Here is a 24,682-nt window from a genome sequence, read left to right on the forward strand (position 1 = left end):
TGATGATGTGTGATTATGGCATAAAAGATTGTGTCATGTTAACTTTGGTAATCTGATTAGCATCAGCAAAAAGAAGAAAGTCAGAGGTTTGCCTAAACTAATGAAGCTTGAAAATATAATGTGTAAACAATGTCAACTAGGGAAGATGAGTAAGTTTAGTTTAAAAACAAAAACATACACTTCCAAAGAAGTACTAGAAATAATCCATACAAACTTATGTGATCCAATAGAAGTGCACAACTACCTAAGAGACCAATACATAATGCTATTTGTAGATGACTATTCTAGGATGATGATTGCTATGTTCTTAAAGAAAATTTTTGATGTATTTCAAATGTTCAAATCATATTTGGCTAGAGTTGAGAAGGAAATAGGTAAGAGTCTAAAATGCCTAAGATCAGACAAAGGAGGAGAGTTTACATCAAAAGAATTTGAGATATTCTACAATGACAAAGGTATCAAAAGGAAAACATTAGCACCAAGAACTCCACCTTAGAATGGTATTCCTAAAAGAAGGAAAAGGCCAGTAGTAGACTATGTGAGAACCTTGATGATGGAGAAAAATGTTTCTCTAAAGTACTGGAGAAATGCTATAAGTACTACTATTTACACCCTAAATAGAGTTCAAGTCAAGAAAGGTACAAATGCAACACCTTTTCAATTGTGGTTGTTGGCATTATGTTGTCTTCATCATTAGTGACAACACTTATTCAATTTTGAATGTTCACCGAGCTCATCACTTAGTCTAAAATTTATACTGCGCATTCAGTGGTTGCTAAGTAAGTTCATCAGTTAAGTAGTTCACATCGAGCATTTTTGAAGCTACTGAGTGAGTGTGCAGTTCATCAGTGTTGAAAGAGTAGATAGTGGTCACTAAGCTTCATAGTATCTATCGAGTTATCACTTTGCATGATGTGAAGTCAGTATTTACCAAGTGATGGATGCATAGTGTTTACTAAGTGACAACAAGGTAAACAAAGGATTCAATATCTACTGAGTCTCCAATGGTTATCAAGTTTGAAGCTACATTGTGTGATCAGTATGGACCGAGCTTCTACTTCTACTGAGTGCATGATGATGCCAAGTAATGCAGTAGATGCTGACTATCAAAATTTCACCAAGTTAGTTTCAAAACTCGAGTTTTCTACTAGTTGGCTGACTTAGTAATATTTTGTTTACTTGTGTTTTAGCCGATCTTGCAATTGTAAATATTGGAATGGTATATATGTAATGTATTGTACATTGCAACATATGTTTGGTATGATCAAGGAATGAATATGTTACTTTTTGAAGAATGGATGTGAATTAGTAATAGAGCAAAGTATTCAACAAGGTCTACAAGGAGCAATAAAGATATATCAGTCATAAGAGGTGATCTATACTTCAAGATCCAATCTGAAAATCAAGTTGTAAGTCAAACTTACTATTTCATCCTAATAGGTGAATCAATTTTTCAAATCCTTTAACAAGGTAGACTTAACAGTCTTTGTATAAATCTCTTAATAGAGTGCATACTTCATTTTATGTTTGTATAACCTCTAACAAGGTGGATCTAGCAGTCCAAATTGCTCTTAACAGGGTAGATCATCAGAAGTGGTCAATGTAAGCCCTAACATGCCAACCTTATACTAAAGTAGTGAAGTTTTGTGGGTATCATCACCACCTTAGTTTTACTTTCTATTTGGAAGGTTTTTGGGTCACCAAAATACTATGTTCATGTGTTATGAATGTTTATCTTTCTCATGCATGCAGTAGATTAGATGAATGAATGGTGAATGATTTATACTACTAAATGTTGAATTGATTTAATTTTTTTAAGGTTACTAATTCACCCCTCCCCTCTCAATAACCTAGCTAATCTTGATTATTTTGAACAATTGGTATCAGAGCTTTGTGGTTCTCAGGATAAAGTTTGACAACTTAAGTAAAGATCAAGGACAATGGAGATATTCAGACTTGATAAAGCTATTGAGAATAAAATGCTAGATCTGGAGATGGCCATAGCTCAACTCAAGGAAGCAAAAGAGCATCTTTCCCAATCCTTGAAAAGAAAGAAGGAAAAATTTGCAAAACACATGAATGACCACCAGTATGTTGAAGAAAAGATTGAAGAATTTTCCCCATCAAGTAATTTAGATGAAGAAAATGAGGCAATCAAAGAGCTCCTAGAAAAGAATGGCTCTGTGCAAGAAGAGGTAAAAAAATTGAAAAGAGAACAAGAAATTTAGTCAATAAGAATGTGTAAAATCTTGGAACAAAGGAATAAATCAAGTGAAGACTTGGAGGTAAGGAACAATGAAAATCAAAGTCAATCCATTCAATAAGAATGTCTTATCAATCATGACTACAATACAAATGAAGAAATCATGAATCTGAGATCTAATAATGAAAGTTTAAGGAATGATTTAATCATTGAAAGATAGATAAATGAAAGATTGAAAGCTGATATAATTTCTAAAAATCAACTCAATGAAAGAATGATGAAATCTCAAGTAGACATGGATCAATTGAATCAACAAAGTGAGTAGAAATTTCATAGGAAAAAAGGTAAAGCAGGACTTGGTTACAAAGAAGAAGGTGAATCTTCTAAACAAGGTACTCAAAGGAATCAAAGACCTACTTGCAATCATTATGGTAAGTTAGGTCATAAATCAAACAAATGTTGGAGCAATGGAAAGGAAAAATTCAATGGAAAATGCTACATTTGTAGAAAACATGGTCATAAAGCTAATGAATGTAAAGAGAAACCAAAATTTGAAGGAAAATGTCACAAGTGCAAGAAACAAGGTCACAAGGCTTCTGAATGCAGATCCAAATCATTCAATATAGTTGAACAAATTGTCAAAGCAATATTTGGTTGGGATAACAACACTTGGTGTAGATGTCACCATTATGGAGAATATGGACACATTGGCATAAACTGTACAAGGCATCATTTAAGAAAGAGAGATTCAATAGTAAGATGTTATACATGCACTAAAATTGGTCATATAGCCAAAAATTGCTTGAATATAGGAAGATTTGAAGATGAGAAGAAAGCTAAAGATGATAATATTAGGAAGTAGATGAGATAGTAGTGGATTGCCAAATCTACCAAGCAAAATAGTTCAAATGATGGGCATGTCACTCAAGAAGTGGGTGACTCTACCATTTCCAATTAGATTCATGAAGGAGGAACTAGAACTGTATCTTCAAGTTATATCTCGAGTAGTTCCAAATGAAAATGTAGAAGATCCAAATGAGTATTTTAGATACAAATGGATCACATGAATTTAGTATTCACTAAGCAATGTTGGTCATATTCTCAAATGAGCTAGGTCAAAAGTAATGAAAGATTTGTTTGATTGTCGAGTCTCAAGTTTCTATTGAGCTAGTGAGTGGATGACAGTCTATCACACACTACATCATTATGATACCTAGTGTTAATGGTAATTTTCATCAAAAAGGGTAGAATTCAACTTCATTTTTTACTGCAACTTCAGAATTCACAAAGCAAAGCAATTCCCAGGTGCACACAAACAATTTCAAGAAAATTTGTAGCAAAGAATTTGTTCAAAAAGTTTCTATCATTTACCGAGCAATGATGCCATTTGGAAGTAGTAGCAGGAGTAAGGCAAAAAGAGGATCTAAAATGTTAGTTAAGGTTGTGGAGTGGAAAGCACCAAATTTAAAGCTAGTTCTAGCAGTTGTGGAGTCACTGGACCCCAGTGGTGCACAATCTCAAATTCCATCAAAAGTACTTTTAATTAATGACATTCACACTCATTGTAAGTGTTCTATTCAAGAGATCAAAACCCTAGAGATGGATAGTACCCTAGAAGAAATGCATGTTGATGGATCATTAAAACTCAAGCATAAGCACCTAGAAACTAAAGATTTAACCCATATCAGACACATGCCAAGGAGCTTTCAGATTAAGTCGATTAGGTACATTCTTAGTCATCTACACAATGGGCAATTATGGTTAGAGCAGCTAGTGTTAATCACCAAGAAGATGATTCACAAGATTACAGGTCTCCCCATGCTGAGAAAAGTAAAATCTACCAAAACCCTAGGTTGGGATGAACTACAAAAGAAAACCCTAGCTGAGTGGGATGGTAGAGGTTTGAAAATTAACATTGTTTCTAATGTAGAATTAAGGTTTGACATACATGTCATTGCTCATAAGATTTATAGCTCCAGTCATTTGAACAGTGTGCCATGTGAGGTAGTGGATTTAGCATATAAAGTTGTTAAGAAAAATATGGAATTTGATTTGTCAAAATTACTGTTGAAGCAATTGAATAAAAATATGGATAGTATCTGGACATCAAAGAACAATCCTTGCAAATTTGGTTCTTTGTTGACATGTCTTTTCTTTTATGTTCAAAATTTTTTCCCATCAAAAGGTTCTATTGTATGGAGAAAAGATGTTCCTATCTTGTATCAATTAAATAAATTTATTGTAGAAATGGGTATAAATTTTGACAGCATTATGGATAATTATTTTGAAGATTTCAAGGAAAGGATGAACAATAGGTTTAGGGTTCCTCCTAAACTTGTTGAGGATTACAAAGATGATGTGTGTTTCATGGTTGACTATGATAGAGTGTACATTTAGGCAATCAGGCCCTAAGTTGCATGGGTAAAACCTCTCCCATATGAGGTCAACATTGATGAAACCAAAAATATCATCGAAGCACTGGTGAATGAACCAGTTGATCCCAAGCTACCAATTTTTGGTACATATGATGAGGCCAAAACTAGAATTGAGCTTAAAATCAAGCTACCCCAGACAATCAACAAAGGGAAGAGGAAGATAGCCAAGATGAAAAATTTAACTGGCCCTCTTATGCTTATAGAAGGTAAAGGAGAGGATGAAGAAGAAGAAGAAGAAGGAGAAGAATAGGAATCAGAAAAGGAGGCAAAGCCAGCAAAGAAGAAAGGAAGAGTAATCATTACCAAACCTCAAAAGGCCTCCACAACTATCTTCACTAGAAGATCAAAAGGGAAAGGAAAAGGAGAAAGTGAAGTTGTTCTTGTGAAGCCTCCACTTACCTTCCAAGAAAGATTAAAATAGATGGAAGAAGGAGCAGGTATAACAAAATTTAAGGCTCTAAAGTTTGAAACAAGGAATGATGCTAAGAAAATGAAAATTGAGGAGTTGGTACTCACCAAAATGGGAAAAATGGAAATATTCCCTAGATTAGATTGCTCCTCAGATTTCAAAAGAATTGTTGGCAAGATTGCAGCCAAGGTGGGAATCAATTGTACAGATAGCTAAAGATATATATGAACAATCTTTGAGAAATTTATTGCCTAATCTTACAAATATAGAAGTCAATGTAGCAATGAAAAATAATGAAGGTAAAATGATGATTAGATTCCATACATGTTTGATCTTAATCAAAGATATTGAGCATGTTGTTAGAGATGCAACAAACATGTGGAAGAACATCTATCATCTGCACAAGCCTAGTGATGATCTAGTAGAGATCAAGGATGATGATGATGATAGTGATGATGAGGAAGAAGATAAAACACCATGTGTTACCATTGATGCTGAGGAATGTCAAAAACTAATGAAGGATGATGAAGAGAAAGAGGAAGAAGCTGAAGAGGAAGACAAGGAAGAAGATGAAGAAGATGATTCAATGAAAATAGTAGCAAAATTCATTGCTTCCCTTCCTTAATCTCCACCTAAGACTGCTACATCATCAGAGTTGGAGGTAGCTTTAGCAAATGTGATAGAAACCACCTCAGAAATATCATCTACACAACATTAGTTGCTACCTCACAGCTCCAAGTATCTACAATGGAAGTGTCTACCACTTCATCTCCTGAGCTATAGACCTATTCATCAGTGCCCGAGTCATCAACTTCAATAGTATGCACAACTTCCAAATCTATAATTGAGTCAGCTTCTACAACACCATGTACAATAAGTTTGCCATTATGTTCTACAATTTTTTCCACTACAACTTTGATAGCACTAGCTTCTATTTTAGTTAGTGATCCAGTTGTAAGTACTCCAGTTCGTACACCACCTATTGGTACTTCATTTTTGGATAGCACATTAGTTTTGGATACAGTTAGTACTTCTTTCAGTTTTCCTTTAGTTGGACCAATTCAAGTTTTTACTACAAGTCCAGCTACTTCTACTATTGTTTCCATTTCTATGTCTAGGGAAGTAAGCTCAGAAGTAAAACCAAAGACTCCTCTAAAACTTCTACTTACTGGCAAAACAATTGATGAAGACATCAATTTGGACAAAGAAATTTTTATTCCCAAGTTGGATTTGGACACTATCATAGTTGATGAAATGATATTGGTTAGTCAGCTTTTGGAGCAAAAGGCAAGGCAAAAGCAACATAGAGATGAGAGAGATGGAGAATTTACAATAATTAAAAATGCTAAAAAGATAATAACTAAGGCTATAGGTGTTGATGTTGACTCATCTCAATACATTTTGTTACAATTAGAAGAAGTTGTGAATAGGTTCAATGAGGACACTTTTGGCCAAGAGAAGCTCATGGAGAAGGGAAAGAAGAAATTTGACAATAAGGTTCTTGAGTACATTGCTCAACACATTGCAATAAACTAGGTAGATTTGTCTACAATTTTGACCAATCTTGAAAAATCTCTCACCAATGTAACATCACTTTTTGGCAAGCTTTGTGATGTTACCAAGTTCACCAAGGATATAAAGGAGAAATTGAGTAAGATTGATGTTGATATGAAGACAAGTGCTCAAAGGCTATAGCTTGACCCTAGTTCAAGCTCAACACATCACATCAAGGTAAGATTTTTGTTAGAAATGCAAGCAGAATTGCTAAGAGAGGAAGGTAAGATCAGCTCTACACTGATTGATATACAAAACATGATCCTTCTAGTTATGGACTCAATGCATAAACATATTGCACATTCAAAGTCATTGGTCCAAGATAACGATTTTTCCATAGCAGATCATATGATTGAACTTTTTGTAGAAGTTCAAGTGACACTCTCCACTTGTAAAATTTTGCAAGACAATTGGGATAAGGCATTGGCTCTTATTCTTAAGGTACACTTCAAATTTCTCTCACATTTTGGTGTCTCTATTTGAATTTTTTTTTCATATCTCTTTGGGATTATTGTCAAAAAGGGGGAGTAAGAGATAGTAAGAGACATGAGAGTAATAGATGATAAGAGACATATGGAGAAATCAAGGGAGAAAATAGATTTATATATCTATAGATAAAGGCTATGTATATATTATGCCATATGTATGGGATAGATATGTAAGATATGTATATACAGTAGCTTAACAAAGATCAATTTTGAAAAATAAAAAATCAGTATGTCAAAGTGTACATAAGGCTCATAAGTGTTTTTGTAACTAATGCCAAAGGGGGAGATTATTGGAATTATGTTGTATTCATCATTAGTGACAACATTTATTCAATTCTAAATGTTCACCAAGCTCATCACTCAGTCTACAGTTTATACCAAGTAGTCAATGGTTGCCAAGTAAGTTCATCACTTAAGCATTTGACACTAAGCATTCCTGAAGCTACCAAGTGAGTGTGCAATTTAGTAGTGTTCATCAAGTAGATAGTGGTCATTGAGCTTCATAGTATCTACCAAGTTATCAGTTTGTGTGATGTGGAGTTAGTATCTACCAACTGATGGATGTGTAGCGTTTACCGAGTGACAACAAGGTAAACAAAGAATTCAGTATCTACTGAGTGACACTATATCTACCGAGTCTCCAATGGTTACTGAGTTTGAAGCTATGTTGTGTGATCAGTATGGATTGAGCTTCTACTTTTACTAAGTGCATGATGATGCCAAGTAATACAATAGACATTGAGTATCATAAGTTCACCGAGTCAGTTTCAGAACCTGAATTTTCTACTAGTTGGCCAACTCAATAATATTTTTTTTAATTATGTTTTAGCCAACCTTGCAATTGTAAATATTGGAATGGTATATATGTAATGTATTGTATCATTTGCAACATATGTGTGGTATGATCACAAAATGAAGATATGTTACTTTGTGAAGAATGGATGCAAATTAGTAGTAGAGTAGAGTATTCAACAAGGTCTACAAGGAGCAGTAAAGATATATCAATCACAAGAGGTGATCTGTACTTCAAGATCCAATCAAAAAATCAAGTTGTAAGTTAGACCTACTATTTCATCCTAGCAAGTGAATCAATTTTTAAAATCCTTTAACAAGGTAGACTTAACAATATTTGTATAAATTTCTTAATAGTGTGCATACTTCATTATATGTTTGTTAAACCTCTAACAAGGTGGATCTAGTAGTCCAAATTGCTCTTAACACGACATATCATTAGAAGTGGTCAATGTAAGCCCTAACAGGCCAACTTTATACTAAAATAGTGAAGTTTTGTGGGTATCATCCCCACCCTAATTTTACTTTCTATTTGGAAGTTTTTGGGTCACCAACATATTGTGTTCATGTGTTATGAATGTTTATCTTTCTCATGCATGCAATAGATTAGATGAATGAATGGTGAATGATTTATATTGCTAAATGCTGAATTGATTTAAAGTTTTTAAGGTTACTAATTTACACCTCCTCTCTTAGTAACCTAGCTAGTCTTGATTATTTCCAATAGTGGTATGGTCACTCACCTAATGTAAAAAATTTCAAAGTCTTTGGTTGTAAAGCTATATTCTTAAAGATACTAGAAATGGCAAGTTTGATGCAAAAAGTGATGAAGACATATTCCTTGGATACTAAACTAGAAGTAAGGCATATAAGTGTTTAAATACTAACACTAACAAGATTGTGGAGAGTGCAAATGTAAATTTTGATGAACATGCAAAAGTCCAAGTTGATGAGTCCAAGCAATAAGAAGATTGTAGGTCTTTTGTATACTTCTATGAAGGAATGACCATTGAAGATAATACTACTGATCAAGTTGGAAATCAACTACAAATATTAGTATCATCCAAGTCACCACTAGTGGATGCCGAGCTACATTGAAAAACCAAGTTGTAGAAAGAAGAAAATGCACATTCTGATTCTGAAAATAGTATACATGAAAGAAATGATGAAGTACTAGATGAAGAAGAACAAAATGACTCTGAAGCTAAAGGATCAAACATGGGAAGAAGGATAGAACCAAGGTTAGCCAAGTATGTAAGGAGACATCACCCTACAGATCAAATACTTAGAGACAAGGATGCCAAACCAATGACAAGGAATAGACTAAAAAATGAATCATACCTATTGATTATAGTTGAGACCAAAACAGTGAGAGATGCTCTGCAAGATGATGACTAGTAAAAAGATATGGAAGAAAAGATAGACTAGATTAAGAAGAACAAAACCTGGACCCTAGTTCCAAAACTAGTTGATAAGAATGTAATTTGTACCAAATGGGTGTTTAGGAACAAACTTGATGAGAATGGTAAGATAACTAGAAACAAAGCTAAACAAGTTTGCAAAGGCTATTCATAAGAAGAAGGACTGGATTATGGGGAAACATTTGCCCCTATTGCAAGAATGGAAGGAGTAAGAACATTACTTGCATATGCTACTTACAAAAGTTTCAAAGTCTACCAAATGGATGTGAAGTTTTCTTTTCTAAATGGTATACTAGAAGAGGAAGTCTACATAGAACAACCAAAGATATTTGTTGATGACAACAAGGATATGGTTTGCAAACTGCAAAAGGCACTTTATGGTTTGAAGCAAGCACCTAGAGCATGGTATGAGAGACTGGACAAATATCTTGTGAAGATAGGATTTGAGAGAACAGATGATAATAACAACTTGTACATCAAGGCAGAAAAAGGTAAAGATATTTTGATATGTAAAATCTTTGTTGATGATATAATATTCGGAGGAAAAGACGTTCTATTCAAAAACTTTGCTGATCAAATGAAACATGAGTTTGAAATGTCAATGTTTGGAGAAATCATATTCTTTGTTGGATTACTAGTACATTAATTGAAGTATGGCATATTTGTGACCCAATCAAAATACATCAAGGAGATACTCAAGACATTTGGATTAGAAGACTCAAAACTAGTTAGCACACCAATGGTGATAGGATATAAGTTATCAAAGTATAATGAGTCAATTGAAGTGAATTAGACAATGTATAGATCAATGATTGGAATGTTGTAGTATGTTGTACATAGTAGGCTAGACATTGCATTAGCTATTGGCATAGTGGCCAATTTTTTTTCAAATCCAAGAGAAAATCATCTTATGGCAGTAAAGAGAATACTGAGGTACCTAAAAGGAACTAATGAATTTGGTTTGTACTACATGAGAAGTGAAAAATTTAAACTAAGAGCCTACACTAATGTAGATTGGGGGGGTAATATTGATGAAAAAAAAAGCACCAATGGAGGAGCACTTTTCTTGGGAATAGGATTACTTACATGGATCATCAAAAGGCAAAGTTATACTTCATAGTCCACTGCAGAAACTAAATATGTTGTAGCTACCATCAATTGTACTAATATTATATGTATCAAACACCTATTGCAAGGTCTAAAGGAAGAGGTAAATGAGCCTATGATATTCTATTGTGATAATACAAGTGCTATCAACATATCAAAGAACCCTATAATGCATGGAAAAACCAAGCACATTGCAATCAAGTATCACTATGTAAGAGAATTGATGGAAGACAAACACGTGAAGATGGAATATGTTAGCTCAAAGGAAAAAATTGCTAACATCTTCACAAAATCACTACCTAAAGATTCTTATGAGTATCTTAGAGGTAAGTTAGGGGTGATACTCCTAGCCAAGGCTAATTGAAGAAAAAGAAAATCTCCCCTACATCAAATGAATTGATTGTTTGAATATTACACATTAATGGAAAGGATATTTACTTTAGGATGCATGCCTAAAATAATTGAAGTGATGAAGTTCCAAATCAATCACAAGCAAGGTGACAAAGGGAGAAATTGAGAGAACCTACAAATACTACACTTGCATGATAAGATGCTGAAATAATATGTCTTTGGCATTGTCTTCAAAGAGGCAGAAGTATCAGAAGCCGATTAAAAGTTGAGGGAGAAGATGAAGAAGTTGATCAAAAAATATGGATAAAGAAAGAAATAGTAGAAGATGAGCAATGCATACAAAGGGAGAGAATGTAAGAAAGGATACAATAGATAAGAGGGAGAAATAGAAGCAAAGCAATCAGGAGAGTAGATCAAGAAAAGGAGATGAGACAAACTGATGGTAACACAATTTCCTTTTGGCATTTGACTTACTGTTCTAACCTAGTTAGCACTTTGATAACATAGTTGAATAGTTTAGACCAATGGTTGATCAATTTGGTTTGCCATCAATGCCAAAGAGGGAGATTGCTGGAAATCTGATTAAAAAGATCATTAATGAAAAAGATTGATTGAAAGAGAGATATTGTTGTTAAAAGAATGTTTTCAATAATTGTTTTGTCATTAATGTCAAACTTTCTATTTGTAGGAATAAAAATTTCTTACAAGATCCAAGTACTATCACTTAGTTGATTGATGAAGAGGATTTAATCAACAAGATATAACAAGAGCACCTAAAGGAAATGTTGAGTTATGGTTTTGTAATGAAGTACAAGGATCAGCTAAGATAATGGTTAAATGATATATTGATAACATACTTGAAGACATAGAGGTTGGCCACACTTAGAAGCATTAGAAGCATAATTTGGAACAAGGTTGATTGCAAAGCTTAAACTAAGTTCATTAGTGCATGCCGAGCAAGCTAGTTTAAGCCAAACAAATTTTTAGTTGTAGCCAAGAAGATAAAAAATCTAGTGTGTGTCAAGTGAACTTTAGGTCTTGAGTGAAGTTCAAGTGCCAAGAAAAATAATAGGTGCCAAGCATTAGAAAATCCTAGTTAATGCTAAGTAAACTTCAAGTGCCAAGCATCAATAAAACATAGTTGATGTTGAGTAACATAGTATGTGCGAAGTACCAAAATTTCAATAGTGTAGAGCTACTGCATTATTGGAAATGTCAAAGATTTGTTGAATCTAAACCAACAAAGTTGTTACCTTTAATTTTGTGAATCAATTGGAAGGTAAGGATGATGAACTAGCAGCACAGAATTTTATGTAAACCATTTTTGAGTGAATTCAAGAGGATTCTTCATGATGTTTCTAGAAGAAACAAAATATGGGTTAGATTCAATGAATATTCTACTTAATCCATATGAGTTGAAATAAAAGGAGGGAAGAATCAAGCAAGAAAACAAATTCCATATTTCTATTTAAGGATTCATAGATCAAGAAGTAAGAGCTGCTAGTGTGCCAAATTGTGAAGTGGTTGAATGGTGTCAAGGAGAAGGCATCTAGGAGAAGGAAGAACATAGCACAAAGACTCTACTTTGAAAAGTGGCTAGAAAGAGAGGATTACATTGAGTATGGAGACCCAAGGAGACTAAGCTTGAAAGGAGGGCAAGCTATTAGAGCTATAGAGACTGAAAGATAGGCAATGTTATGAGTTGAGAAGTGATTTGAGTTCTGCAAGTTGAGTTCTATTTTGTAATCAAGTCAAAACCCCTTATTGTTACTCTCTAGCAATTGTATCAGTAAGGGTAAAAGAAAATCCTATGGACTTAGGTTGGTTTAATAGTCATTTGTAAATCATTTAACAGGGTGACATTCCAAGTGAATGTTCCAAAGTCCTCTAACTAGGCCCACTTACAACAAGGTGGTTAAATCCTTTAACTAGGTCATACTTAACAATGTGTTGTAGCATTTAACAAGGTAGACCTTTTATAGGGCATCACTTTAAAAGAGTGAGAATTGAGTAGCATGTTACTAGTGATTTTTCCCAAATTGGATTTTTGCATAAATCACTATGTTTTGTGTTGATCTTTTTATGTGCTATGCTTGCATGTTGATTTACAAGTAACTTTCTAAATAGGAAAGTTAAAGCTTGGATGAATGAATTAGTTTGATGGATACACTTTACTTGATGAAAATGTTTGAATAAGACATTTGGACCTTGAATAACTGATTCACGCCCCCCCCCCCCCCCCCCCCCAATTATTCTAAAGCATTTCTAACAAGATTGGAGGCCATCACCAAATATATTGAAAACCACTTTTAAAATTCTTAGTAGATCATATGTTGACTTAGTCTAAAAGGGATAGGAAAGAAAAGAAAGAATTAAAGAGGCTAGTAATTATTATGGCCAAGTATATAGATTCTATGATCAATTTGGGCACTCTTCCATTGATTACTTTTAGAATCAATTCATGAGTGGGAAGGGTCCATAGTAAAGGAGGGTAGTAAATTTATCCTAGATTTGAATACCACATACATAGAAGGAGAAGCATTATTGGGTGAGGTCCAAACCCTTATTTCAGTATGGGAGATAGATCAAATTTAGTGCCAAACCATTGTGTTTCAGATACATAAAGTTGAAAGATATGGTGTGTTGAAGTTTTTGAGCAAAAACCCCATGAAGACGATAGAATCATGCATGTTGTCATCCTCAGAAATAATATGGGTTGAAAAGATTCAATCTACAAAAGATCCATCAAAGAGATGCGAGCAGTAGAACTCATAGTTACTGGAATGCATAAAGAGCTATTTAAAGACATGCAGATTGCCAACCCTATAGGTATCTTATAGTTTGATGATGACAACATGGATTTTGAGGTTTTAACTAAGAGCTTCAATGACACCATATCTAGGATGAAGGATAGTGATACCCCTTCTTCTAAAGACTACACCATCCTAGCCAAAATTGAATCAATGTTATACTTGAACAAGGATCTTATGCCAAGACAAAGTAGTAGGATCAGGGAACTCAAGTGTTAGAAAGATGCCTGTAGATCAAGACTATTCATCCTAAAGAATCCACACTCCCATGCAATGTAGGAATTTATGAGTGCCTTTAGAAGATAGAAATTAGTCAAGCAAACTATGGTGGATAGAGAGAAGCTTGGTGAGGATGTTTAGTTACAAATGGTTATCTCTGAAATTTGAATTTTTAAAACTATTTTTAAAATTGTTTCTTTGGTTATAATTATTTTCAAATGAAAGCGTAGGTTTTGATGGAGGCCTTTTTAGGTTTGTAAAAGACTTTAAATGTTGGAGCATTTGGCTAGCACAATATTATATTTTGCTAGCATAAAAATACTTTGATAAGTTTAGTATTATTAAAGTTGGTTAGATTTAAATTGTAATAGACAGATAGTACTATATGAAAAGGTTCTCTATTAATGACTTTGTTCTTGGGAAGTATTTTTGAATATATATATATATATATAGTGCTTTGGAACTTAGTGTTTAAGAAAAAATAGTTATGGTTACTTTATGAGCTATGATGGTTAATATTGTATGACATCTACTACTATTTCTCTTGATGTTTGTATTTGTCTTTCATTTGTGAAAATTGGTTTAAGTTGTTGTAGAATTTAAGTTCATATTTGAGTCTTAATCATTTGTGAAAAGACTATAAGCTTTTTGATTTAATGTTAAATTTATGAAGTTGTAAATCAATAGTTTAGTACCTAAGAGTACGTGAGTGTCCCTTAAACACTTTCTAGCAAAAGTGTACAATTTGTTTGTTTTGGTCTTTCAAATTAATTGATAAATTATTTGTAAAGAGAGTTGTACCTATAAAAATTCAAAGGGAAATGATTAATGTAACGTTTACCCATTTGTTGTGAAACTTTTGAATTTCATGTTTTGGGCATAGATTCAATTACTAAAGTTTGTAGGAAAGACAATTTGTTCACTAACACACTATCTCCACCCATTTGGTGAAATAGTCTATGGTGGTAAGTATATGAGTATGACCAATGCTTAAATTTAGGTTAATGGGGTCGAGATGAAGTTTAATCCCCACTATAGAAAATGTTCATCAATGATTACTAGTATTAAAAAGAGCAACTAGATGTGGTTTACCGGTAAATAATTTACATATTTCACAATTATTTACCAAGTTAGAGGAAGACCTAAATATGCAAGGCCAATAGTAACCACTCTTCAAATTTTTGAAGGCTATCACCACCAAAGAGAAATTCCCACCACATGCTTCATTGTGATAAGTTTGGAAGCGTCTTTCTTGTTGATCTATATCAACACACCTAAAGAATATTCCATCCAACCCTTTCTTATGTAGACTATCATCAACAATCACAAATTTAGCCCCCCTCAGATGCAAGCTCCTTTGATATTTTCCTTTTAAATGCTCTGGGCACTGTCCATAAGTCAAAAATTATGATATATCTAAAAACCATTCATCTTTCAAACCTATGAATATAAAAAATGGATAGAGTTCTTCTTCTTTATTTTCTTTCATCAGTGTACAAAGTCCTTCACCTTGAACAAATTTGGTAGGTTTGATATCAAGATCAAACACCTATACTTTAGCTACCCATGTTGGTTATTGATAACAACATCTTATTGTGTAAGAATACATTTGGCTATCACACTAGGGACATAGACTGCTGAGTGTGAATGAAGAATGTAATACCAAAGTTGTTTTACAACTTAATAATGGAAAATGCTTATTTTTTGGCTAGAGAATAGTGTAACTCTTATTTATTTAGTGGAAAACTCATGGAGGAGATTGGAATTTATTTTCTCCTCTCATTCTTCTAAAGAAGAATACTATACATTGTGTGTTCAGATGCATAGTAGTACATCATAAAATCTTGTTTAAAATTAGGATGGATGAGGATAGGTGCTTTGGCAATGACTTCCTTAATAGCTTCAAATTAATTAACTACTAGGTCATCCAACTTAAAACTATGCTTCTCTCTTAAAGTCATAGTCAATAGTTTTATTGTCTCAACAAAATTAGGGACAAATTTCCTAAGAAAATTATCTGACCAAAGAAAGATATGACATTGTTGTGGTTAACTGGGAGACATAGTTTGTGTATCACCTTTACTCTTTCTAAATAAATCCTAATCCCTTGTTTCAATACTATATGACATAGTAATTTTCCTTCAATAACATAGAAGATGGACTTTTTAAGATCCAAAGAGAATCAAATTTTTATATGCATTGTGAAAGTCAAGATTTAGATTTAGTTTTGCTGAGTGAGTTGATTCAGAATGATAATTTGATTGGTGAAACTGATAAGGGAAGTATTTCTAGTTTACCACATGAAATTTTAGATGAGAATCAGATTTATGATAGAGGTAAAATTTTTTTTTTGAAGTTTGGCAGCTCAAGGCCATTGTGTGTACATACTAGTAGTTGTTTCCCTGCTTTTAATAAAGTTGTTCGACATGAAATTTTGTAGTTGTTGTGAGTGGTCTACTTTTTCTAAAGATTTGAATTCTTGCCATGACTACAAGGGACATGCATCCCTAGATAGAGCCACTATTGGTGCTCAAAATTGTATTCTTGATTTTCAATACCATTGAAATTTAATCAAGCCCTTTGAATGCTTTAAATGCATATATACCTGCCTATACTTTTGAACCCCATGAGGTGTTTAATGTTTCTAACACCATGCATTCAGTATTTATATGTGTTTCATGAAGATAAATTGCAATTTTGATCCATTATGTGAAGTCGCATTTTGAGCAATTGTCCAATTCTGCATTTTTGAAGTCTTAAACAATGATAGGAGGCTGTGTTTGCAACTGAATATCTAGCACCTAGTAATGTTTCATGACTTGCCACTTTGGTAATGTTTAGTTTCTATACTAGAGAGTCTATGTTTCAGATTTTGAGTCATTTTTAATCCATTTGACTAGGTTTTGAATCCCTCAAAGTTGGTCATTTAATGTTGTAATGTTGATGCACTTAGTTCTGAATTTTGGTAGGCCCTGTTTGATGAGTTATAACTTTTTACCAGTTGACCCAAATGAGAAAATTTATTTTTTGTTGCATTTTAGAGGTTAGATAAATGCTATTTTTTAATTTTGAGCTTATGAAAAATCCATTTGATCAGTTTTCAAAGACAATTCCAAATGCAATTCCTAGTTTTTTACTGGTGTCAAAAGGTGTAGATTGATCAATACCCCTGTTTGCGATTTCATAATTTTTTATTTGTGATAGGTGAGATAAAATGGATTGTACCACTATGTCTTACTCTAAAAATAATTTAAGTGTTCCAATTTTCAAGTCTTCACGAATCTGTCTGCACACTTTCCCAAGTCAATTACATTTGCAAAAAATGTTCTTTTGTTAGTGTTTCTAGTTAGCAAATTCTCAGTAGCCCACTTTGACCATTTTTCATTTGCATCCTATTATTTTTCATGAGCCCAAATAATAGGTCCATATTCTCCTCATGACAATGAACTTACATCCTAATTTTTGTTTCCCCAAGTGCTAGTTTACCCAGTTTTTGGAGCTGAATCTAAACACAATTTATTGTATTCTAACATGTTTACTTGCAGGTAATTCTGAAAGGGCAACTTTGATAGTTAGTATCTTTCAACTGAGAATTATTCATGAGATGAGATTTGATGGGCTAAAATTGTGTGGAATAGAGAATCTATGTGTTTGATTTTAGAGCCCTATCAGGTGTTTTTGTCAGTTTTTAAAGCTGATCAAAGGACCCTTTGGCATTCAATTAATAGTTTGCAGATTAATGGTAAAATGATCTTTAATTAATCATTTGGTAATTGATCTTATTTCTAATCAGTATGAGAGGGTGAATGGATCACTCTGGCACTTCAGGTATTTGGAAACAAATTTTTTTTTTGTCAGACTCACCTGGGGCCTGATTGATTTCATCATATTAATGTAAATGAAATAATGATTCTCAAAGGTTTTCACAAGGTGGATAAGTTATGAATGGGAGTGAATGGATCCCCAAAGTCTCTATTGGCTATAAGTTGACCATTAAGAGTTTCACTAATAGACTAAAAGCAAACTATGAAAGTTGAGGATTTCAAGAAAGAATTTCAAATTAGTTAAAGATGTTACTGAGAAATTTGAAAAGAAAAAGAATATAAAAAAGGGATAAATACATTGAAGAAGAGTTAGTAGAAAGGTTTGGAGAGGCTCCTGCTCTTGGTAAGGATGGTGAAAGTGACACAAAAGAGTTGAAAGAGATGACATCTCATTCAAGATAACACATTGTGGAGTTGGTTATGTGGATGTTGTCTGGTCTCAAAATAAACATGGTGATTCAAGATATCCATTGATGCCAGGGCACACAATTGTGGAAATTGTTAAAGAAACTAGTTCTAATGTAGTTTGCTTCAAAGTTGGCGATCACATAGGAGTTGGCACATATGTCAGTTCTTGCTAGGAATGTCAATATTACAATGCTAAAATGGAAGTTAATTGTGTGAAGGGAAGTATTATCAACTTTAATGGTGTTGATGTGGGTGGTACAATAAATAAAGGAGGATATTATGACCATATTCTTGTTCACCAAAGGTACTCTATACACTAATATGTTAGCAAAAAACACTAATCCATTGAATGACCAAAGCATTAACCAACAAAATCAATATAAACTTTAGATGAGACAAAGTGAGGTCCTCAAATGAGAATATGAGCCATGCATAGGCTCTCTCAATGAGGATACTCACTTGATTTGGAGAGGTGTCTCGGTTGTGGATTTGGGATGTATGCTCAAGCTTCACGATTGCTTCAATGGTGGAGATGGATAATGGAAAATTGGTAGCCTTGTGAGCTCTCAATTTGGCATTATGAGGGTATGGTTGATGGCTTTGTTTCTCAAACTAGCATGATAACTTTACTAAAATGAGTTGTGATGAAATGGCTTGGGAGGGGATCCAATTTATAGGTTAAGGGCTTCAGGGATGGAGGGGTAAGATGCAAGGATGGCAAGATGGTGAGGGAGGGCTAGGATGTACTCAAAGGGGAGCACATGGATTGTGCTTGTTTAGCACCAATAGGGAGGTGACACTTGTCACAAGGAGGATGAGTGTGAGAGGATAGGATAAGGGTTGGTCAAAGGCTTGATGAGGGTGGTTGAGTATGTAAGAGTCATGAGTGAGGATGTAAGAGCCATATATGGCTTTGTAAGAGCATTCATGGCTTGATGGTTGGGATATTTTGAGAGGAGACTTTGGCTTGGTTTAGGAAAGTTTTAAGCTTTCTTAGGAATGTGCAAATGATTAGGGGATGGGTTAGGCTTGGGTTAGGATTAGATTAGGGATGTTAGAGATGTGCAAGTGGATGGCATTCATGAGGGTGGGTGAGTTAGTTTCTAAGCTTAGTTAGTATGGGTGGATGGGGTGGATTAGGCTAAATGGGGGATTTAGGATAGTTTAGGGGCTATTAGGTTTGAGGGTTTTATTTATTAAAGTGATTTTAATAAATTTGGGATTTGGAATTAGATAGGAGAATATGATTTAATTGATAAATTATGGGTTATTTGATTTATCAATTAGGACTATAGATGATTAATTAAATTAATCAACTAAGGGATGGAAAAGGATTTAATTAAATAGGAATTTAATTAATGATGCCTTTAGAGATAGCTAAATAGGATTACCAAAGCGGTGTAATCAAATTTAGGTGTCTACATTTTGCCCCTCTTTGACATAGTGTTGAGACAACACTATTTCAAAGAAGTTCAAATGGAGATGACACGAGGAAGCTATTTTAGCAATAAGGTTGCCCCAGTCTTGTATAAGAAGAGGAGAGACTAGACTTAGAGACGCCCCCTCAAGAAGGTGGCGAGGAGAGAAGATGATGCTCGATGGCTTCTTAGAATGCAAAAGAAAGCGAGACGAGCAGAGATATAGATTTGCAAACAAAAGGGGTAGAATTAGCTCAAACTCTCATGACAAGAGAATGATAAAGGGAGGGCAGATGCACAAGAGGAAGCAAGCTTAGGATGATCCAGGATTGGGGGGAGGATGAAGGAGCGGAGTGCTATAAAAAGGAATCTAGGATAGGGAGATGGATGAGGGGAAGATAAAGTGGTTTGGATGGGGGATAATGGAGATGAAGGGAAGTATGACCACGTAGTTGAGCACAAGATTTAATATAAGAATGTTGGTTAATTGCCAAGGTTACCAAGAACAGCTGGCCTTTTTACCAAGTTTCTAGAGGATGGACGAACTGACTCAAAACAAACACGCAAGGATTGCCCTAGCATCGCTCATGAATCCCAAAGGAAGCAGCGTGGAACTGATATTGGGTAACCCACAAGCATAAAAGAAAAAGAAGAAGATTGGATCAAGACCTTATGCTTAGATTGCCCCATTCATAGCATACCATGATAGGGAAGATTGTGGCAACTGTGAGGAGGGAACAAGGAGATTTCTTGGAAAAGATACATGAAGACCCAAAAGGAAAGAAGCCAAATCCAAATAAAATGAAAATTTAAAAGAGAACTGTTTGCCAACGAGATGTGGAGTTACTAACAGACCAAGATCAGATAGGAGAAAAGTTATATTCTACAAGGATCTATTGGAGAGCACCTAAGTGGAGGGAGCAGGATGAGGGATGCGGTTGGCAAGCCAAACTAAGAAGGATAACATGATGGTGAAAGGCGAGCTAGCAAAAGGATGCATTGAAAAGGCTAACCAAGAGTTGTGTGATGTGTGCAAGATGCTGAGTAAGGATGAACAAACATGAAAGCAAGGACAAAGTCAATGACATGCGACGAAATCAAAGGTACAAGCTAACAAACCAAGAGTTAGTAAAAGTGTACAAAGATGTTTTGCGATGTGTGGGTGTGAGAGGGGAATGTTTTGGAAGGTTGGGATGATCGAGAGGGGTAGGCAGGGCACCAAGGTGGGCTATGAGGGGTGAAGAGGGGGCTAGAAGGGGTCATTTGCAGTAAGATTAAGGAGGAGATATTGCTAATTAGGAGCTCTGTAGCAGAGATTATGATGGCGGGTATTGGGCAACCAGAGCATCGAGCTAACATAGTGTGACGAGTACAAGTACAAGGGATGCCTGATCAATTGGTAGGGTCTAAAATTGCTTCATAATTTTTGTTTATGCTTTTGGTAGATCATTCTCGTGAAGGTGGAAATGTGATCTCGCAGGCATGGGTCTAGCGAGAATGTGAGTAGGATCATTGGGATTGTGATCCTACGAAACATAACATCGAGTGGGAGGATGGAAGGGTTTAAATAGTCATTTGCAAGAAAGTGATCTCGAGATGGGAAGCCATGCAAGAATAGGATAGAGTCAGTGAGATCGCATCCCCATGAAGAGGAACACAATTCATGTAGCGAGAATGCATCCCCATAGGTGAAGGTTGTGGTACAGCGAGAAAGGGGGAAAAAGTGATCAGTATAAGAATGCGATCCCATGGGATCAAGGATCAGTGGAATCACCATGTGGAGAGATCATGGGAATGCACTAGCGGGATTGGGGGAAAAGGTCAAGGCTTAGAGCAAGTCAACATCACAATCCCACTGGAAGAGAGTTTCCTGGGAATGTGGGTGGTAGGCTTCGCGGGGATGCTGTTTCCACTAGAACACATTTTTTGTAGAATAAAGGTAGAAAAAGATGGGGTTGAGGGAAGGAAGGGTGGGAGGATAAACAAGGAGATAGAAAATTGATAGTTGGATTTGTTTTGGTGGTGTGCAGTGGTCTCTAGATGTATTAGTGTCACAAGAGTGGCGAGCAGAAGTGTTGCATGTGGGAGAGACGCTAATGTCAAAAAAATGGGCATGGATCAAGGTGATCAGGCTAGGCCACCTAGTGAGGTTGCCCCATACCCACACCTACATGAAAATCGTCACAACGCTGTGCAAGAGATGGCACAGTGAGATAGCGATTTTCCACCTACCAATAGGGGAGATCATGATGATGCTGGAGGATGTGTACCACATATTTAGACTGCTAGTGCAAGGGACACCAGTCATGGCAACTAGAGAGATGATAGCAGAGGTAGCTGTGTAGAGACTAGTGGGGCCCGGAGTGGAGTATAGGATTCAGAGGGGATAGTTTGCTTTGGACAAGCATCTGGATCATGGGATGACAAAGAGGTGGATCTACTTCTATGTTTTAGGGTTGGTTTCAGGATATATTTCCCTAGATACAAGTGTGACATTGGCGTTGATTCTAGTAGTGATGTAGATTATGGATGTAGGATGCCCAGCGGCATGGGGTTTGCTGATGTTGGCCGAGTTATACCAGAAGCTACATTAGATAGTGTACCAAGGCGACGACCAATAGAGGAGGAGCATTGGGTTCCTGACACTGTTACAAGTGTGGGCATGGGAGCATGTTGTAGTGCTCAAGCCATTGGGACACAGGGATAGGTAGCCAAAGGAGCTAGTGGCATACAACTGGGATGAGCCTTTGAAATATCACCACATGAATTCAATGGATTACTAGAGAGTGCAGATTGATGAGATAGTGACAATGGTGTGGAGGCCATACAAGGGCTTGGGAGTGTGGGCAGAGGAGGGAGAGCAGCTCCCCTACACAATTTCTTCATGCTTTGTGTTTGGGAGATAAGAGTATGTGGCAGAGCAGTACAGGCCAGATAGGGCACTATGGCAATTCAGGTGGCAGCAAGTGGTAGTGGGAGATTTACACTAGTGTCAGTACGTTACACATGAGCCGATGTCAATGTATGGGCCAGTACTATGGGGAGATGGTTTGCTAAGGGCATGGCGAGATTTGCAGCCACAGTAGTGGGATTGGTTTGGTGGGGTAGCAGATGTGGGCTCCACATAGGAGTATCGAGATACTTTCATACGATCGAGACTAGTGGGGAGAGCACAGGGCATAAGGGCAGCGATGGTGGTAGGGGAGCTAGCTTAAGCAGCCTGACAGGGGCAATTTGTGGTGAGGGGGTTACAGCAACGAGTAGCATCAGTTACACAGGAGGAGGAGCCAGCCTGACAGAGGAGGAGAGTGATGGGGGAGGAGAGGAGAGCTCAGCCAGAGATGAGAGCAGAGGAGAGGGGAGCCTAGCTAGAGAGAGGAGGAGAGGAGGCATAGGGGTAATAGAGGGCAACAAGAGGAGAGGCAGGAGGATCATCTATCGAGGGAGGAGATGATAGGTTGGTAGGCCAGTACACCTCGCTAGAGAAGCCACACATAGTGATGAGACAGCTGCTTCGAGATACATAGCAGGAGAGAGATCAGCTATGGGTAGATCAGGATTAGTTTAGACATGAGTGAGATATAGCCCAGGGGTAGGTAGACAAGGTAGGGGTGGAGGTGGGGAGGCTACAGATGGAGGTGGGCTAGGTGGAGGGGAGGTTGGCTTCCATGACTGTGGAGCAGTAGGGGGTGCAGGATAGACTAGATGCCCTCTAGCAGTAGTGACATAGGTTGGTGGTGGAGGTGGCAACCTTACGGGTATAGGTGGTAGTGAGAGGGGGTTTGGAGGAGCTACAGAGACTGTGGGCAGAGATGGAGGAGTTGAGGGAGAGGGCTGGGTTCTACCAGGGGACGTACCATGTCACAGTGCCAACATCACAGATTGAGTGCTACAGGTGACTGACTCAGTCAGGCACAATAGGTACCCACATAGGGATGTAGGGAGGATGGGAGAGTTGATGGAGCACTGGGGGGAGAGTACAAGAAGGTCTCAATGCACATGGTAGAGTTAAAGGGTAGGACTGAGCCAGAGACATGGGATGAGAGAGGAGGTAGAGAGCTCTAGGACAGGGGGAGGACTGATGGGGCCACCACCTCCACCACCACCAACATCAGGGGTCGGGAGAGGGGCACAGGAGGAGACTGATGATGCAAGGACAATGGGTTGAGCATTGATGAGAGGGTGTCTATTTGGGATACTGAGTATCATGTATATATCAGCTTTTTGAGACACATGGAGGTTTTGTGTGGGGTTAGACCCATTTGTATGATATGGACATTTGTACACTGATGGACTATTATTCTTTCATTCTTTCATTGATATATAGATATGATGATTCTGGTGTTATATGTGTTATGGACTGGTGGTGTTTATGTATAGTGGTTGATAGTGATGTTTTGATGGTATTGTTGATGATTGGTGATGTAGGATGTGACATGTGCTATATTTTTTGATTGTGTTGACAGTTTGTGATGCAGGATGTGATTTTTGATGACATTGTATACATGATATAATATGATTTTGATGTGATTCAGCTATGATAGTACAGATATGATGTGATGTGATTTTTATTGATGATAGCACAAATGTGATGTGATTTGATATGATTCTTGATGACATGATTTTCCTTATGATATTTTAGATGTGATGATGATGAGATTTTCTATAGTATGATAGGTTTTTGATATGATCCTGATGATGTGATGTTGCTTTATGATAGATGTGATGTGATCCCAAAAAATTGATTGTTTTGGAGAGTATTTGATATGATGTTGTATGATGATAAGTAAAAACTATAAAATAAGTGACAAACATAAAATGAATCACCAACTAAAGGATAAACAACATATTTATGATATGGAAAAATGAATATAATGTCATGACACTTAGGATATGTGAACACAAACTAAAGATCGATAAAAGATTAAAACAAATAAATGGACAAAATAAAAGATGAAAATACAAAAAATGAAGTACAACTTTAAGGATGAACCTCAATGCTAAAATAAAACCTAACCTAATGATAAAAGACTATAATACTAAAATGAATCACAATCTAGTGATGAGCGACTATGCTAAATGATTGATAATCTAATGATGAGTGACGATGCTAAAATGAACCATAAGAGAGAGTAGTGAATTTATGATATGCTAACAAGAACAAAAACTAAAAGATACACCTAGGATTTATGATAAGCATGTGAGAATAAAATAAAAAGACCAAATGCAACGATATTCTGTGA

At 35.9% G+C, this 24,682-nt stretch overlaps 1 pseudogene; it reads left to right on the forward strand.

Annotated features, from left to right (window-relative positions):
- LOC149559517 (putative cinnamyl alcohol dehydrogenase 1) overlaps positions 1-24,682 on the forward strand; it is a 136,592-nt pseudogene that overhangs the window by 98,217 nt on the left and 13,693 nt on the right.

This window comes from Cupressus sempervirens, chromosome 5, assembly GCF_028749045.1.
Source record: "Cupressus sempervirens isolate cs-2001-9-10 chromosome 5, ASM2874904v1, whole genome shotgun sequence".
NCBI lineage: Eukaryota > Viridiplantae > Streptophyta > Pinopsida > Cupressales > Cupressaceae > Cupressus > Cupressus sempervirens.